Source organism: Bacillus rossius (genome assembly GCF_032445375.1).
Source record: "Bacillus rossius redtenbacheri isolate Brsri chromosome 4 unlocalized genomic scaffold, Brsri_v3 Brsri_v3_scf4_2, whole genome shotgun sequence".
Classification (NCBI taxonomy): domain Eukaryota; kingdom Metazoa; phylum Arthropoda; class Insecta; order Phasmatodea; family Bacillidae; genus Bacillus; species Bacillus rossius.
Window position 1 is genome coordinate 6,098,902 of NW_026962011.1, and position 18,131 is coordinate 6,117,032.

Consider the following 18,131-nt stretch of genomic DNA (forward strand, 5'->3'; position numbering starts at 1 on the left):
GTTTTTAGCTTGTTTCTCGTCAACTACAGCATGGAATAATACGAGATTTGGCAGTTTCACATTCGTTTCGATGAATATTTCATCAAAGATATTCTCACACTGGAACAAATACAATAAAGATACATTATGAACACTTTTCTCTTGCCTTAGTAAACTTGATTGCCATGGACGATCATAGATTACAGTAGAGTCGCGCAGGCTGTAAAAAGAAAAACTTACAAGAGAATATAACATATTTTGCCTTTGTAAATGCATATTAGAAATTGTATTGACACCAAACTTTAATGACTTTGTAGAATATTATTACAAATTTTTGCTTCTAGCATGCATGGCAGTTATGAACCCATGGGGTTTTGTTCGTTTATTTATATGCATCATTTGAACTGACAAAATAAGCTGTATACAGTATAATACAAGACAAATATAAAATCCATTAACACAATATAAAGATTTTACATTCAAATCATAAACAATTGAACAATACACACATGTATAAAAATATTTATACTGCACAGTTTATCAAAATATCAAAAATAACACAATGAATTCAATGAACATTTATATCACATACTGTTTTAAAACACAGTATTAATTATTTAAAAGTAACACCATGTAACACATGTAACATGTACATACAAGTATCATCCACATTTAATGGTATTTTCCCAGAGACAATCAGAAGTTATGGCCATTAACAGAACTTAATTACCAGTAAATTCGATGGCTCGGGTTAACTAACAACGCAGCTACTGTCATGTCCTTAACACTTGCAATAAGTTCGGAGATTCAACCAAATTCACTAAATCTATTCTTGGCTTTTGGTTTGAGGGTGTGTCATTTTCGGCATTGCACGCTGTAGACATCTTCAAGCGCGATTAACAACCGAAGACCTTGTGTTCTCTCACGGTATTTATATAGGATCATTGATTGGTCCGTAACTATCCCTTTAAGATAATTTAATCTTGATAGCTGGATTTCGTTGTCACAAATGACGATAGTAAAAAAATTTACTGAAGGCATTTCCTTGCTACAGGTCATTAGTTAAAACACAACAGCAATATGTTCTTAGTGCTTGGAAAAACATTTTTGGTGGCACGAAATGACAGTCTAAGCATTATGGGTGGGGAGAAAAATTCGTGGGAAAATTCTTGATAAATAAGTATGAGGGACGACGCGACGTAAAAAAAAAAAATATAGCGTATATTCGCGGTGGGAGGAGAGCTCAGATTACGTGCGCCTCCATAATTTCCAGATTTATCTCCAGCCTGCGTCGTTCGTTTCCGGCGGTGCTCCGTGAAGCGTCGGGGCGCGCCGCGGGTGAGAAAGTGGCGGCGGCGCGCGATTATGAACTCTATGGTAGCGCCGGCGTCGCCGCGGATCGGCGCGAGGAGTCCCGAGTTCCTGACCGGAGCCCAAGTTCGCGACACGAGGCGGAATGTGTGTCGTGTGCGACGCTGGTAATCGCAGATAACTTACTTGCCCTTCAACGAAGAGCGCGCCCACGGGCAAACAAAAAAAAATATTCTTGGCATTTCCATGTACGTTATGAAATACGCACGATTCTGACTTTCGATATTTTTGAGCTCTATTGAACACAGGGTGAACTATGCACGACGCTAAGTGCTCGCTGTAACACTATCTTCGGATTCTTGCCCGGGCATTTATGCTTTGTGTTGTCCCAGTGCCTCCAATAGTTAAAGTTTTTTGTAAACCGTGCCCTCTATAAGTAGTATAGGATAGGGCATCCGAGGACAGGCGCCAGGCGGTAGAGCCGGGAGCCAGTCCGCCATCTTGGATTGTGACGTCACGGCGGCCATCTTGGATGTGTGTGACCTTGACCTTTGACCTTGACCTTGACCCCGACGGCCATTTTGGATCCGCCATCTTGGATCCGCCATTTTGAATGACGTCATTGTGTTCTCGAAAATTCCGGCGATGTGTTTTCCGCCATTTTGGATGATGACGTCACCGTTGCATTTTCCGTTACGGCCGCCATCTTTAACTTTTTTATTTATTATCCGATTTTAATGAAAAAAAATTTAAAAATTATAAAAAAATTCAAATAATAAAATTTTAATAAAATACTTATAAAAAACAAACATTAACGACACGGAGTTTGGAGTCCTCGGTTCGAACCCGGTGAGGGCAAAAAAAATAAAAATGGCGACCGACCCTTCCCCCTAGGTGGGTGCTGGCAGACTGACCCCCACCACTTATGTCAAAGTATATATATCTTCACCTAGTATGACGTCATGACCGCCATCTTGAAAATCCGTAATTTTTATGTTAGAAAAATGGGAAAAAATTTTAAAAATCATTAAAAAATTCAACTAATAAAAATTTAATAAAAAATTAAAAAAAAAATAGAAATGTTCCCCATAGTGGCTTAAATTCCCCATGGTCAAGCCGCTCTAAGCCGCATGCTGTGGGGAGCTTCGATCGCGACCTTGGCGACCATATTGGATTCTAGATCATCGCTCATTTTATTACGGTCACCAACTTTAACTTTTTTATTTATTATACGATTTAAATGTAAATATTTTTAAAAATTACAAAAAAAATCAATTAATAAAATTTTAATAAAAAATTTAAAAAACTAGAAATGTTCCCCATAGTGGCTTAAATTCCCCATGGTCAAGCCGCTCTAAGCCGCATGCTGTGGGGAGCTTCGATCGCGACCTTGGCGACCATATTGGATTCTAGATCATCGCTCATTTTATTACGGTCACCAACTTTAACTTTTTTATTTATTATACGATTTTAATGTAAATATTTTTAAAAATTACAAAAAAAAATCAATTAATAAAATTTTAATAAAAAATTTAAAAAAACTAGAAATGTTCCCCATAGTGGCTTAAATTCCCCATGGTCAAGCCGCTCTAAGCCGCATGCTGTGGGGAGCTTCGATCGCGACCTTGGCGACCATATTGGATTCTAGATCATCGCTCATTTTATTACGGTCACCAACTTTAACTTTTTTATTTATTATACGATTTTAATGTAAATATTTTTAAAAATTATAAAAAAAATCAATTAATAAAATTTTAATAAAAAATTTAAAAAAAAACTAGAAATGTTCCCCATAGTGGCTTAAATTCCCCATGGTCAAGCCGCTCTAAGCCGCATGCTGTGGGGAGCTTCGATCGTGACCTTGACGGACATATTGGATTCTAGATCATCGCCCATTTTGTTACGGTCACCATCTTTAACTTATTTATTTAATATCCGATTTTAATGAAATTTCTTTTTTAATATTCATAAAAAAATTAACTTATTAGAAAACGGATTGATTAGATCGATTCCTGCCCTTGGTTCGAAACCGGTGAGGGCAAAAAGAAAAAAAAAACACCAGATCCTTCCTCCACGGAAGCTACCTACAGACTGACTTACCATCAGTAACAAGGTATATATCGTAAACAGATATGACGTCATGTCCACCATCTTGTCTTCATCCGCTGGAGACCACCATCTTGTTTTCGTCTGCTATAGTGTGCAGGCGACATGTTAGAATAATTTTCTGTTCACCATACCTTTAACCTCGACTGTTGGCATTGAACATTGACCTTGACCTTTAACTTTGACCTTGACCTTGAATTTTTACTTTGTCCTTGTCGACCATCATGGTTCCGACATTTCAGTACATGCTACCAGGAGCTACCACCTGCTAGTGCTCATTGCCACCATCATGTTTTCGTCTGCTGGTGGCCACCATCTTGTGTGTACTAGTATTACCATCATTACCATCATTACCTTCATGCTAGTTTTATTCTAACCCGCTAGTGTACGTAATCATTTATTATTATTACTGAGGTGTCCGACATCTTAAAATTTGGATGTCATCTTGAAAATTCAAAATAACTAACACACAAAATAGGGTATAGTACCAAAATTCATTAAATAAATTTACCATCAATAAACTGATAAATCAGGTCGACTTAGGTCCTTGGTACGATCATAGTTGATAAAAAATTAAATATAAGAACGATTTAACATAATGGTGACAGGTTCGAGAAATAAAACAACACAAGTTCTTTCACAAAATAAACTTTATTACATAACTTCTACTTTACTACAGGATCACTTGCGAAAGCCAGCAATCTTATAAACATTTAGGTCCGCATAGGCGTGAAATGACTAATTCTTAGCTCCAATCTGCTTACACTAGAAAGAGTCCAGCCAGAACCTTTACAGACATAGTCCTCCTCTTCTTGACAGAGTTTCAGGATACCATTTTTAACAGTTTGCTTCACATCGTTAGAACTGTAAATTACTGCCGCCGATGTCTTGAATGCACACTTCTTCACTTCGTCATCGAATGGATACGGCTTTCCATATATACATTCCAACCACAAGTTATATTTTAATGGACCGTTTGTTGCTACGTCATCAGTAAGCTGATTGATTATGTTCTGTCTGATATCGTCAAGAAAATTACAAATGTCTTTCGACTCACCTAACGTATTTAGATAATAGTAGTCTTTCAATGTTCCACGAAATGCAGACTGCGCCATGTAGAACCCATTATCATTCACTTGTAATGCGCCGAACACAGTCTTATGTTTATTTTCTTGTTCAGACACCATACCAATCGGTTGCTGCACATCGGTTTTCTTGCTTGTACGCTTACGAGTCTCCAATCGAAAGCGAGGAGTGGAAATTTCTACAGGTAGTTCTTCAGTAGACACACTGACTTCACCTTTACATTTTTTCACATGTCGTCGCAAACTGTCAATACGTGTAAACCAACCATGACACACATCGCAGCGAAACTTTATACGAGAAGGATTCTATTTGCTTTTCCTCCGCTCATGTCGTCGTGCATCATGAACAAATGCGAACGACATATCACAGTAGCTGCAAGGATACCGTGGTGATGAAGACGATCCTTTCAGACCCGAACCAGATGATGTTGTTGCAGCAGTTACGCCATCTCCAGGCATACTCTTATGCACATCGATGCATCGTTGTTGTATAGAAACCTTTAGTTTCTGCCGCACAGCAGGACCTCTACATGTCTTCAGGTGTCTTTTCAACTTATCTTGCCTTGCAAATTGCTTACGACATTTGTTACAGCTAAACATTTTACGATAAGGGTTCTTAGCGCATTCTCTCCTCTCGTGTCGTCCAGCATTGCTGTTGTTTGAGAAAATCTTGTCACAGTAACAGCACCGATGTTCGTTAGTCGTTCTTGAATCACCAGTCATTGAAGTTTCCATCGAGGACGAAACGAAGTTCGTAGAGTTTTCCTGTGTAGCCAGCACCACCGGCATTAAAGTCTCTCCTGCTGACGGTATCACGACTGTTGAAGTCTCCTCTTGTGATGACGTCGTCGTTGCCGACGGGATATGCACCTTCTCCGTCATAGCTGACGTCAGGGTTCCCGTAGTCGATGGTACAACATCCATCAAGTTCGTCGTTTTAGATGGTAAAGATGCCATCGAGTTCACAAGAACAGGTAATTACACGTCTTATACACCAGAAGAATCAAACTAGGTGATCCTTACACCGTCGTCGTCGCCGGTAACAAACTGAGCGACCTGCTGTCTAGGACTCGCTTATATACATGCACCGGTTTGAATAATACGCTAGTCAAATCAAGAACCAATTACTATAATACTCGAGTCAATACATCATCCATTGTTATTACTAAAAAAAAAATTAGAAATTTCAAGGAATAAAAGTTTAAATTATATATTGAAACAACTAATCTCTCATCCTACATACACGGTTCATTTAGACTTACTAGAAGGATTAAGAGTCTCTGAACAATGGAACTTTCAGAAACCAAACATAGTTTCAACTACTCAAATTTAAATTTTATTATGTACAGCTACACATAACCTCCAACTGACTCCAAATGTCTACAACACATTTCTAAAATAATTTATACGATACCGGGCTAGGTCCAAAGTCAATTATTTTTGTACCTCTCATCTACAGTTCAGGAGTCCTTCAGTGTTGATATAGCTACAGTCAAGACATGTCCAGTACCATACATCTTCAAAGCCTTCAGAGTCGATCCTTGTTAAGCCTTATGACAAAAGTCTCCGAAACAAGAGTCCTACTCTATAAGTTTACTATACACTTTTATGCTTTTCATAGCACACATCGATAAATATCTTCGTAAATAACCCAAAATATTATCAGACCACTAGCATTCGATTTATGCACATACAGTAGGACACCAACATATCCATCAACACAAGTCCATTCTACATTAAGCTCCTCACTTATTTTCATCAGTCTACACTCAGCACACAAAAACTAAATGAAGTCAATTAACAACCTAGTATTTATATACATCCAGTCATTTAACAGCATACCGATGGCTAGTTAAATAAGATTGACAGTGATCATGTTAGCAAAGTTTAAATTTATATAGGACCAGGGACCCATTGAACCTTCAGAACCGAGCTACACATACTCAGTGCTGGATGCAAGTTAATTATACACTCATTTACCATCACTCATATTACATCATCGTCACTCAATTTGACACTCATTTTCCGTCATCGACACTCAATTCAACACTCATTTCCCGTCATCGACACTCAATTCTACATACTCTTTCCTTCTTCAACACACATTTTCCTTCATCTACATAAAATAAAATGTAAACTTTCCAACACCCACACACACACACACACATAGATATATATTAAAATAGTCATCCGCAACTCAATTCTTTAATGTAGAAAACACATGAACTTTATTAGGGCATGAATAACGACACATTTTAATATCAATTTTTAAAATTATATTTATATCAAAAATACAAAAGTATAAAATTTCATCAGTCAATACACATTACTAACTTATTATATATACCCTGAAATTCTAAGTTCATCAAGAATAGTCCACGTTTCTTTGATAACTGATACAATTTCGTCATCTTGCAAAACAAGTAAAAGTCGCAACCTGTTCGTTAACACGTTCGGGTCTTTCCACGATATATAATAAATTTCACTTGATGCCACCACCTTCTTCGAATGTTTGCTGAACATATTCTGAAAATCGTTGTAATAATGATTATGATAATTTGTATCATCATCATCGGTGCTGTTCACATCTTTATCAAACACACTGACATCTTCATCTAGCATATCCTAGTATTTCGAATTTTTTGACATTGGAGTACCATCATTGGTATCAAGCTTACTTGCTAATTTTCCAAAATAATATTCCAAAGTCCGTAGACGTCTACTATAAGACGACTTGTCACTTTTTCTGGAGATGTTACTTTCATTATCTTCTACCTTACTTATATCTTCAACACCAGTTAAGCTATTTCCTTCCTCAAGACCTGGAGATATTTTAACACAATCGCTTTTAAGACTAGGTAGATCAATTTCATTATAAGACATACTGTCCCCGAGCATAGCGTCTCCATCTACGTACTTTATCTCCTGCGCGAGCTTGGCTTTACAAGTTTTATCGTGTCTTTTTAAATTATCTCTTCGTGTCAACCGTCTTCCACACTTGCCACAAATTAGTATTTGACGGTATGGGCTTTTAACACATTCGTTCTTTTCATGTCTACGAGTATTATAGATGTTATCAAAGTATTTGCTACAGTATGTACAATGTCCTCCAGATCGAGATCGATATTTGTGTATCGTACCTTCACTAGTCTGTACGTACTCCATAATGGTTGAATAGCAACTAAAGGTATTTTTTAGGTACTTCGTATTTTCATGTATGAACATTCATCAATTATTTACGAAAAAAGATTTTTTTTTTCTCATTTTGAAGAAAAAATCATGTTCCACGTAGTTTTACTACCCACCTTCATATTTCCTCATATGTTATGTTGTAAAATCAACCAAAGATGGTTGTAGGTTATGGAATGCTCACTCACGATCTCTTGAAAAAGGTGTACCTCCCTAGATCTCAAGAGGAAGAACATTGACCTTATTTAGCAATTAGTGAATAATATCATGGTCTAGCAAGAATCACAAGATAATCTATTCTCATATTAGCAACCATCATGTATCAGTTGTCTGTAGAAGCAGTCAATGTTTTGTGTGGGATGCAGGATGCTCCCTTACGATCACAACAGAAGGAGGTCTTCGCTAGAACTCAAGGGGAAGGGAAATCTTCGTGTGTGATAGCGTTTTTCAGTTTTTTCATGTCGTAGTAATCGTCTGATTAATGAAATTTTGTTTTTGCCTGATTTCCACCTGTTAAAATTCTTTTTTAAGTGTTGATTTGATAATATGACTTCGGAAATTTGTACGAAACTCTGAATAAAATTACCTGTCTTAGACACCAAGAACAATACAGTTTGTCCTTCATGTTAAGGCTTATCAGCTGTCTCAAAGCATATTATTTGTCTGAGTACGGTTATTATTTTTTTAATCCACTTGATAAAAATATTGTAAGTGGTGATTTATTGACAGAATTTCACTAATTAAATGTAACTCTGAATAGAAATGACATGACTCATTAAGTAAAAAATTCTTCATGCAGAGATAGATTTCTCACAAATAATCAGGAGCACTCGGAGAAAACCATCAGATGTCTAGCCAGAAATAATCGGAAACACTTGGAGAAAGCCATCAATATATTAAAAAGAATAATCAGAAGCACTCGGAGAAAACCATAAGATGTCTAGTCAGGTATAATCAGGAGCACACGAAGAAAACCACCATATTATTGTCAAGAATAATCGGAAGCACACGGAGAAAAACACCATAATATTGACAAGAATAATCGGAAGCACACGGAGAAAACCACCACAAGTTTTCTTTGATATCATAAAATTTCAGGAAAAAATAATAATAAAAAATAAAAATAAATAAATAGAAAATTAAAAAATAAAATACAAAAAATACATAAACAGATTCTGCCAGCTTGTGAACTTCTCATTGTTGAGCAAAGATATAGTTCTAGTACAAGCCAGAATTTTATGTATTTTTTGTATTTTATTTTGTGGTGGTTTTCTCCGTGTGCTTCCGATTATTCTTGTCAATATTATGGTGTTTTTCTCCGTGTGCTTCCGATTATTCTTGACAATAATATGGTGGTTTTCTCCGTGTGCTCCTGATTATACCTGACTAGACATCTTATGGTTTTCTCCGAGTGCTTCTGATTATTCTTGTTAATATATTGATGGTTTTCTCCAAGTGTTTCTGATTATTTCTGGCTAGACATCTGATGGTTTTCTCCGAGTGCTCCTGATTATTTGTGAGAAATCTATCTCTGCATGAAGAATTTTTTACTTAATGAGTCATGTCATTTCTATTCAGAGTTACATTTAATTAGTGAAATTCTGTCAATAAATCACCACTTACAATATTTTTATCAGGTGGATTAAAAAAATAATAACCGTACTCAGACAAATAATATGCTTTGAGACAGCTGATAAGCCTTAACATGAAGGACAAACTGTATTGTTCTTGGTGTCTAAGACAGGTAATTTTATTCAGCGTTTCGTATAAATTTCCGAAGTCATATTATCAAATCAACACTTAAAAAAGAATTTTAACAGGTGGAAATCAGGCAAAAACAAAATTTCATTAATCAGACGATTACTACGACATGAAAAAACTGAAAAACGCTATCACACACGAAGATTTCCCTTCCCCTTGAGTTCTAGCGAAGCCCTCCTTCTGTTGTGATCGTAAGGGAGCATCCTGCATCCCACACAAAACATTGACTGCTTCTACAGACAACTGATACATGATGGTTGCTAATATGAGAATAGATTATCTTGTGATTCTTGCTAGACCATGATATTATTCACTAATTGCTAAATAAGGTCAATGTTCTTCCTCTTGAGATCTAGGGAGGTACACCTTTTTCAAGAGATCGTGAGTGAGCATTCCATAACCTACAACCATCTTTGGTTGATTTTACAACATAATATATGAGGAAATATGAAGGTGGGTAGTAAAACTACGTGGAACATGATTTTTTCTTCAAAATGAGAAAAAAAAAATCTTTTTTCGTAAATAATTGATGAATGTTCATACATGAAAATACGAAGTACCTAAAAAATACCTTTAGTTGCTATTCAACCATTATGGAGTACGTACAGACTAGTGAAGGTACGATACACAAATATCGATCTCGATCTGGAGGACATTGTACATACTGTAGCAAATACTTTGATAACATCTATAATACTCGTAGACATGAAAAGAACGAATGTGTTAAAAGCCCATACCCTCAAATACTAATTTGTGGCAAGTGTGGAAGACGGTTGACACGAAGAGATAATTTAAAAAGACACGATAAAACTTGTAAAGCCAAGCTCGCGCAGGAGATAAAGTACGTAGATGGAGACGCTATGCTCGGGGACAGTATGTCTTACAATGAAATTGATCTACCTAGTCTTAAAAGCGATTGTGTTAAAATATCTCCAGGTCTTGAGGAAGGAAATAGCTTAACTGGTGTTGAAGATATAAGTAAGGTAGAAGATAATGAAAGTAACATCTCCAGAAAAAGTGACAAGTCGTCTTATAGTAGACGTCTACGGACTTTGGAATATTTTTTTGGAAAATTAGCAAGTAAGCTTGATACCAATGATGGTACTCCAATGTCAAAAAATTCGAAATACTGGGATATGCTAGATGAAGATGTCAGTGTGTTTGATAAAGATGTGAACAGCACCGATGATGATGATACAAATTATCATAATCATTATTACAACGATTTTCAGAATATGTTCAGCAAACATTCGAAGAAGGTGGTGGCATCAAGTGAAATTTATTATATATCGTGGAAAGACCCGAACGTGTTAACGAACAGGTTGCGACTTTTACTTGTTTTGCAAGATGACGAAATTGTATCAGTTATCAAAGAAACGTGGACTATTCTTGATGAACTTAGAATTTCAGGGTATATTTAATAAGTTAGTAATGTGTATTGACTGATGAAATTTTATACTTTTGTATTTTTGATATAAATATAATTTTAAAAATTGATATTAAAATGTGTCGTTATTCATGCCCTAATAAAGTTCATGTGTTTTCTACATTAAAGAATTGAGTTGCGGATGACTATTTTAATATATATCTATGTGTGTGTGTGTGTGTGTGTGTGTGTGTGTGTGTGTGTGTGTGGGTGTTGGAAAGTTTACATTTTATTTTATGTAGATGAAGGAAAATGTGTGTTGAAGAAGGAAAGAGTATGTAGAATTGAGTGTCGATGACGGGAAATGAGTGTTGAATTGAGTGTCGATGACGGAAAATGAGTGTCAAATTGCGTGACGATGATGTAATATGAGTGATGGTAAATGAGTGTATAATTAACTTGCATCCAGCACTGAGTATGTGTAGCTCGGTTCTGAAGGTTCAATGGGTCCCTGGTCCTATATAAATTTTAACTTTGCTAACATGATCACTGTCAATCTTATTTAACTAGCCATCGGTATGCTGTTAAATGACTGGATGTATATAAATACTAGGTTGTTAATTGACTTCATTTAGTTTTTGTGTGCTGAGTGTAGACTGATGAAAATAAGTGAGGAGCTTAATGTAGAATGGACTTGTGTTGATGGATATGTTGGTGTCCTACTGTATGTGCATAAATCGAATGCTAGTGGTCTGATAATATTTTGGGTTATTTACGAAGATATTTATCGATGTGTGCTATGAAAAGCATAAAAGTGTATAGTAAACTTATAGAGTAGGACTCTTGTTTCGGAGACTTTTGTCATAAGGCTTAACAAGGATCGACTCTGAAGGCTTTGAAGATGTATGGTACTGGACATGTCTTGACTGTAGCTATATCAACACTGAAGGAATCCTGAACTGTATATGAGAGGTACAAAAATAATTGACTTTGGACCTAGCCCGGTATCGTATAAATTATTTTAGAAATGTGTTGTAGACATTTGGAGTCAGTTGGAGGTTATGTGTAGCTGTACATAATAAAATTTAAATTTGAGTAGTTGAAACTATGTTTGGTTTCTGAAAGTTCCATTGTTCAGAGACTCTTAATCCTTCTAGTAAGTCTAAATGAACCGTGTATGTAGGATGAGAGATTAGTTGTTTCAATATATAATTTAAACTTTTATTCCTTGAAATTTCTAATTTTTTTTTTAGTAATAACAATGGATGATGTATTGACTCGAGTATTATAGTAATTGGTTCTTGATTTGACTAGCGTATTATTCAAACCGGTGCATGTATATAAGCGAGTCCTAGACAGCAGGTCGCTCAGTTTGTTACCGGCGACGACGACGGTGTAAGGATCACCTAGTTTGATTCTTCTGGTGTATAAGACGTGTAATTACCTGTTCTTGTGAACTCGATGGCATCTTTACCATCTAAAACGACGAACTTGATGGATGTTGTACCATCGACTACGGGAACCCTGACGTCAGCTATGACGGAGAAGGTGCATATCCCGTCGGCAACGACGACGTCATCACAAGAGGAGACTTCAACAGTCGTGATACCGTCAGCAGGAGAGACTTTAATGCCGGTGGTGCTGGCTACACAGGAAAACTCTACGAACTTCGTTTCGTCCTCGATGGAAACTTCAATGACTGATGATTCAAGAACGACTAACGAACATCGGTGCTGTTACTGCGACAAAAGTTTTAAATACCGTCAACATGCAAGAAGACATGAAAATCATGTCTGTAGAAGAAACGCTAATCGTGTGACATTTCCGTGTGACCCATGTGGTTTACATTTCACAAACAAAAGTAATTTGATTAGGCATTGTAAAAGCAAAGTTCATTTGCAAGTTGAACATTGAGGAAGCGATGATAATTGCGATGAATATCTGTATCAGTGCCGCTACTGTGGTAAACGTTTTGAACGACTACGAAGTACACGCATCCATGAAAATAATGGCTGCAGAAGAAATCTTGACCGTGTAAAATTTCTGTGCGAGAAGTGCGGTGTACAGGTTACACGAAAATTTTACTTGAAAAAACATTATAAATTTTGTAAAGATGGGTTTCTAGCACCATCTCTGGTCCTCTAAGGTGTTACACTCCTGATCTGATGTATCGTGATCTGTATGAATTAGTTGTATTTTGTCACTCTTAAAACGAAATATAATAATTTATTTTAATAGAAATGAATGTTGCAAGGACTGAGAAAATGTATACGATATATATACATACAGTGTGAGATTTTATTGTGTATGAATGTACAATTTAAAATAAATTATTGAATTAAAGAATTTTTTTATTTATTTTTCTTAACCTACATCGTTTATCATAATGTAATAAACTACGTGTGACACGTAATTTAGGTCGGATTTGTAATGTCCGTTTTGTCTTGTTTGTGAGTATTATTTTGTTTACCAATAATGCTGAAGACAGTTTTTCTTTTTGCTAAAATTATTTCAGTCTGGTTATGCCATCTGCATTCTTAAGATTTTTATGGGAGATGTTTTGGTAAAGTGCAGGTACAGGTAATGCCGTAACATTAGAGCAAATCTGATAGGAACTTGATTTATTATTTCTAAAATAATAATTTATTACTCCCCGAAATAAACATAGCATACTTGTGGGAAATCTATGGTCTTAAATCGTAACCTGTCATATATTGGTGTACACTACGGAGGTGATATTAAAAAATTGAATAATGTTAATCAATTGCGTACACTTCGGAGTAAGCTGGTGCACTGGCTGGGCTGTAACAGTAAGATTCTGGATACTTGGTAAGCGATTATTCGTCCGAATTACTCACACATTCGTACTGATTACTAACATGAATTTAGGGTTCACGAAAAAAAAAATGTATACTAGCCGGGGTCATGATTTAAAATATTTTGCCACTTATAATTTTCAGAGTAAGGAGTATGCTATTGGGTTTGAATCTGTTATATACACTACAATTTTTTTTATAGTATCGAGTTATACATTCTAGGGCTGATTTTCTGCTCTGGATCCGTGTTTAGCACTTTTAAACTGATTCCAGCAAGTACTTTACGTATGCTGGATTACGATTTCACTGGAGTTTTACGTGTAATGTGTTGGAACGCTAGCAACGTGATGTGTGTATGACTCGAGCAAACATATGACTGTCGACGCAATCAACAAGCTTGCAACTCCTGCGCGAGGGGTCAATGTTCATTTGCGGGTGCCTGTCTCCATGTCTCATTCGACAACTGCTGTCTCTATCCTTGAGAATTTTTTTAATTTTTTTGAGGTTAACGTGCTTGAATTTAGGTACTTTTGCTTAGTCGTACGTGAATATTTTAAAAACGTATGTATAGAGGAAGATATTTTTCTACGTGAGGTAAGAAAAATACAGAGTTGCTTCAATGTCTGAGATAGGTATCGAACACCTGATCCTTACCCTATGGGTGACTGGTACTTGTAGCATGTACTATCTCCACTAACCCTCGTTTACTTTGTGATATAGATGAGACATGGTTGTTTTCAGACAGCTTATGGTTAAAATATCTTGTGTAAAGAGTCCTTTGTAGAATTTACTATGTGTGGTAATTATTTTAGTCGAAGAGATAATTTAATAAAACATGTAGAAATAACGTGAAGGTTTTTTTATGTTTAAACAAATCATTGATAGGATGGATTTGTATGTAGATATGGTGGCATACCACATCTCTTGAAGAAAACTGCATGTTATATAATGAAAGAATTTTGGGTTCAAGAAGCTAAACTATAGGTGGAAAGGATGAAGTGGTTCCTATGATTAAATGAAAGGAACTTTGATAATTTTTGTTCTATATAATTAAATAATTTAATTGAGTTTGCGATGATGGGTTGAAGAATTAATTAAAAAACTGGACACATAGGCTTTTAAAGAAAATGAGAATGGAGCTAACCATGTCTAGAAAACAATAGAGAATATTGTAAAGCTCACAAGATCATAGATTGTGGTAAATCTCTGACAACTGGAATGAGGAAACTATATCATAAAATGTGTGATATTGATGCAGCTCCTGGTATTATAACTGGTCACTACGGTGATGATGACTTTGCGTCTGTGATAGTGACACGAACGCGAAGATTTTAAGACTATTAATAACATATATGTACAGAAGATGGGAGCCGTAGCATGACAGACCAATTGTTCATCGAGAGTCAATCCAAATGATGATAATTTTTACGTCCTCAAAGAAACATAAACTAAGAAATGCATGGTTTATAGAATAAAACCTAATTTTTTTGATCTAATGTATATTGTTGGGAATACATATACAATTTACTATGAGTTTTATTAAATACCATTCTTACATATGTACTTTCAAGCTCTTGACGCCTACAGTGTACATAAAGTATATAAAATATTTACGTACCTGGTTTTTTGTTTAACGTGAATATTTTGAATTTTTAAATTTGATTTTGTTAAAGAACAATGACTGATATGATGCTTGTTATAAACTTTAAGACCTTCTATAACTGATATGATTTATAATGCTGGGAAATTTTGAGGATGGTATGAGCAATAGAATGTAAATATGATGGTATGAGCAATAGGATGTAAATATGATGATATGAGCAATAGGATGTAAATATGATGATATGAGCAATAGGATGTAAATATGATGATATGAGCAATAGGATGTAAATATGATGTGTCATTGGCTTGATACTTCGCTTGAATGAAATTTAAATGATACCTTGAGATGAAAGCTGCAAGTGCGTGCATTGCGTGTCCATTTCATTTGTCGAATTTTCTTCCAAATGTGTTACCTTATTTTGGTGTGCTGCTTTTTAAAATGTTGTTTTGACTTGAGTATTATAGTAATTGGTTCTTGATTTGACTAGCGTATTATTCAAACCGGTGCATGTATATAAGCGAGTCCTAGACAGCAGGTCGCTCAGTTTGTTACTGGCGACGATGACGGTGTAAGGATCACCTAGTTTGATTCTTCTGGTGCATAAGACGTGTAATTACCTGTTCTTGTGAACTCGATGGCATCTTTACCATCTAAAACGGCGAACTTGATGGATGTTGTACCATCGACTACGGGAACCCTGACGTCAGCTATGGCGGAGAATGTGCAGATCCCGTCGGCAACGACGACGACGTCATCACAAGAGGAGTCTTCAACAGTCGTGATACCGTCAGCAGGAGAGACTTTAATGCCGGTGGTGCTGGCTACACAGGAAAACTCTACGAACTTCGTTTCGTCCTCGATGGAAACTTCAATGGATGGTGATTCAAGAACGACTAACGAACATCGGTGCTGTTACTGTGACAAGATTTTCTCAAACAACAGCAATGCTCGACGACACGAGAGGAGAGAATGCGCTAAGAACCCTTATCGTAAAATGTTTAGCTGTAACAAATGTCGTAAGCAATTTGCAAGGCAAGATAAGTTGAAAAGACACCTGAAGACATGTAGAGGTCCTGCTGTGCGGCAGAAACTAAAGGTTTCTATACAACAACGATGCATCGATGTGCATAAGAGTATGCCTGGAGATGGCGTAACTGCTGCAACAACATCATCTGGTTCGGGTCTGAAAGGATCGTCTTCATCACCACGGTATCCTTGCAGCTACTGTGATATGTCGTTCGCATTTGTTCATGACGCACGACGACATGAGCGGAGTAAATGCAAAAAGAATCCTTCTCGTATAAAGTTTCGCTGCGAAGTGTGTCATGGTTGGTTTACACGTATTGACAGTTTGCGACGACATGTGAAAAAATGTAAAGGTGAAGTCAGTGTGTCTACTGAAGAACTACCTGTAGAAATTTCCACTCCTCGCTTTCGATTGGAGACTCGTAAGCGTACAAGCAAGAAAACCGATGTGCAGCAACCGATTGGTATGGTGTCTGAACAAGAAAATAAACATAAGACTGTAGTAGTATGTAAATGGGCATACTAGATCAGGCTTCAGGCTGTGGTGCCGGTGCCGGTGTTCGCCATCTTGGATTTGTGACGTCACGGCGGCAAAAATTCCTCAAAATTCCTCAAAATTGACTCAAAATGACTCAAAATTTCCCGTTTTAAGAAAAAATTTCCCGTTTTCGAGGGAAAAATTCCCGTTTCGAGGGAAAATTTCCCGTTTTATTCCTTAAAAATCCCAACGGCTAGAAATGTCCTGATAGAGGCTTAAGCATCCTTAACTCAAGCCTCAGTTAAGCCTCTATCAGGATGTGACCTTGACCTTTGACCTTGACCCCGACGGCCATCTTGGATCCGCCATCTTGGATGACGTCATTTCGTTTTCTAGAAAATTCCGGCATTGTGTTATCCGACATTTTGAATTATGACGTCACCGTTGCAATTTCCGTTACGGCAGCCATCTTTAAATTTATTTTCCGATTTTAATGAAATTTTTTTAAAAATTTATAAAAAAATTTAAAAATTATAAAAAATTAAATAATATAAATTTAATAAAATATTTATAAAAAACAAACATTAACGACATGGAGCTCGGAGTCCTCGGTTCGAACCCGACAGAGGCAAAAAAATTAAAAAATGACGACCGATCCTTCCCCCCCGCGGTGGACGCAGGCATACTGACTCCCTCCACTTTTTTTTCAAAGCATATATATATCGTCAGGTAGTATGACGTCATGTCCGCCATCTTGTCCTCGTCTGCTGGAAGCCATCATCAGTGTATCGTCGGCGAGAGTGCGCTGACGCCATGTTAGTTTAATTCTTATCCGCTAGAGTGCAGTAATCATTTATTATTGCTGTGACACCCGACATCTTGTCATTTGGCCGCCATCTTGAAAATCCATAATTATTTAGCTAGAAATTCGGGAAAAATTCCAAAATTCATTAAATAAATTTGTAATCTATATACTGATCGATTAGGTCGACTAAGGTCCTTGGTACGATCTAGGACGATGCAAAAAAATTAAATATAACATCAATTTAACATAATAGTAACAGGTTCGAGGAATTAAACACCACAAGTTCTTTTACAAACATAATATTTATTACATAATTTCTATTCTACTACATGATCATTTGCGAAAGCCAGCAATCTTATAATCATTTAGTTCCGCAGCGGTGTGAAATGACTAATTCTTAGCTCCAATCGGTTTATACTAGACAGAGTCCAGCCAGAACCTTTACAGACATAGTCCACCTCTTCTTGACAGAGTTTCTGGATACCGTTTTTAACAGTTTGCTTCACATCGTTAGAACTGTAAATTACTGCAGCCGATGTATTGAATGCACACTTCTTCACTTTGTCATCGAACGGATATGGCTTTCCATATATACAGTCCAAAAAC

The 18,131-nt window shown here is 36.5% G+C and overlaps 1 protein-coding gene across 1 annotated transcript in view; it reads left to right on the forward strand.

Moving 5' to 3' along the window:
* The first annotated feature begins 1,425 nt into the window (after positions 1-1,425).
* LOC134542359 (uncharacterized) overlaps positions 1,426-18,131 on the forward strand; it is a 397,749-nt gene continuing 381,043 nt past the window's right edge. The window contains exon 1 of the mRNA XM_063386532.1: positions 1,426-1,430. The gene's annotated coding sequence lies outside the window, so the exon portion shown is untranslated. The remainder of the gene's footprint in view (positions 1,431-18,131) is intronic.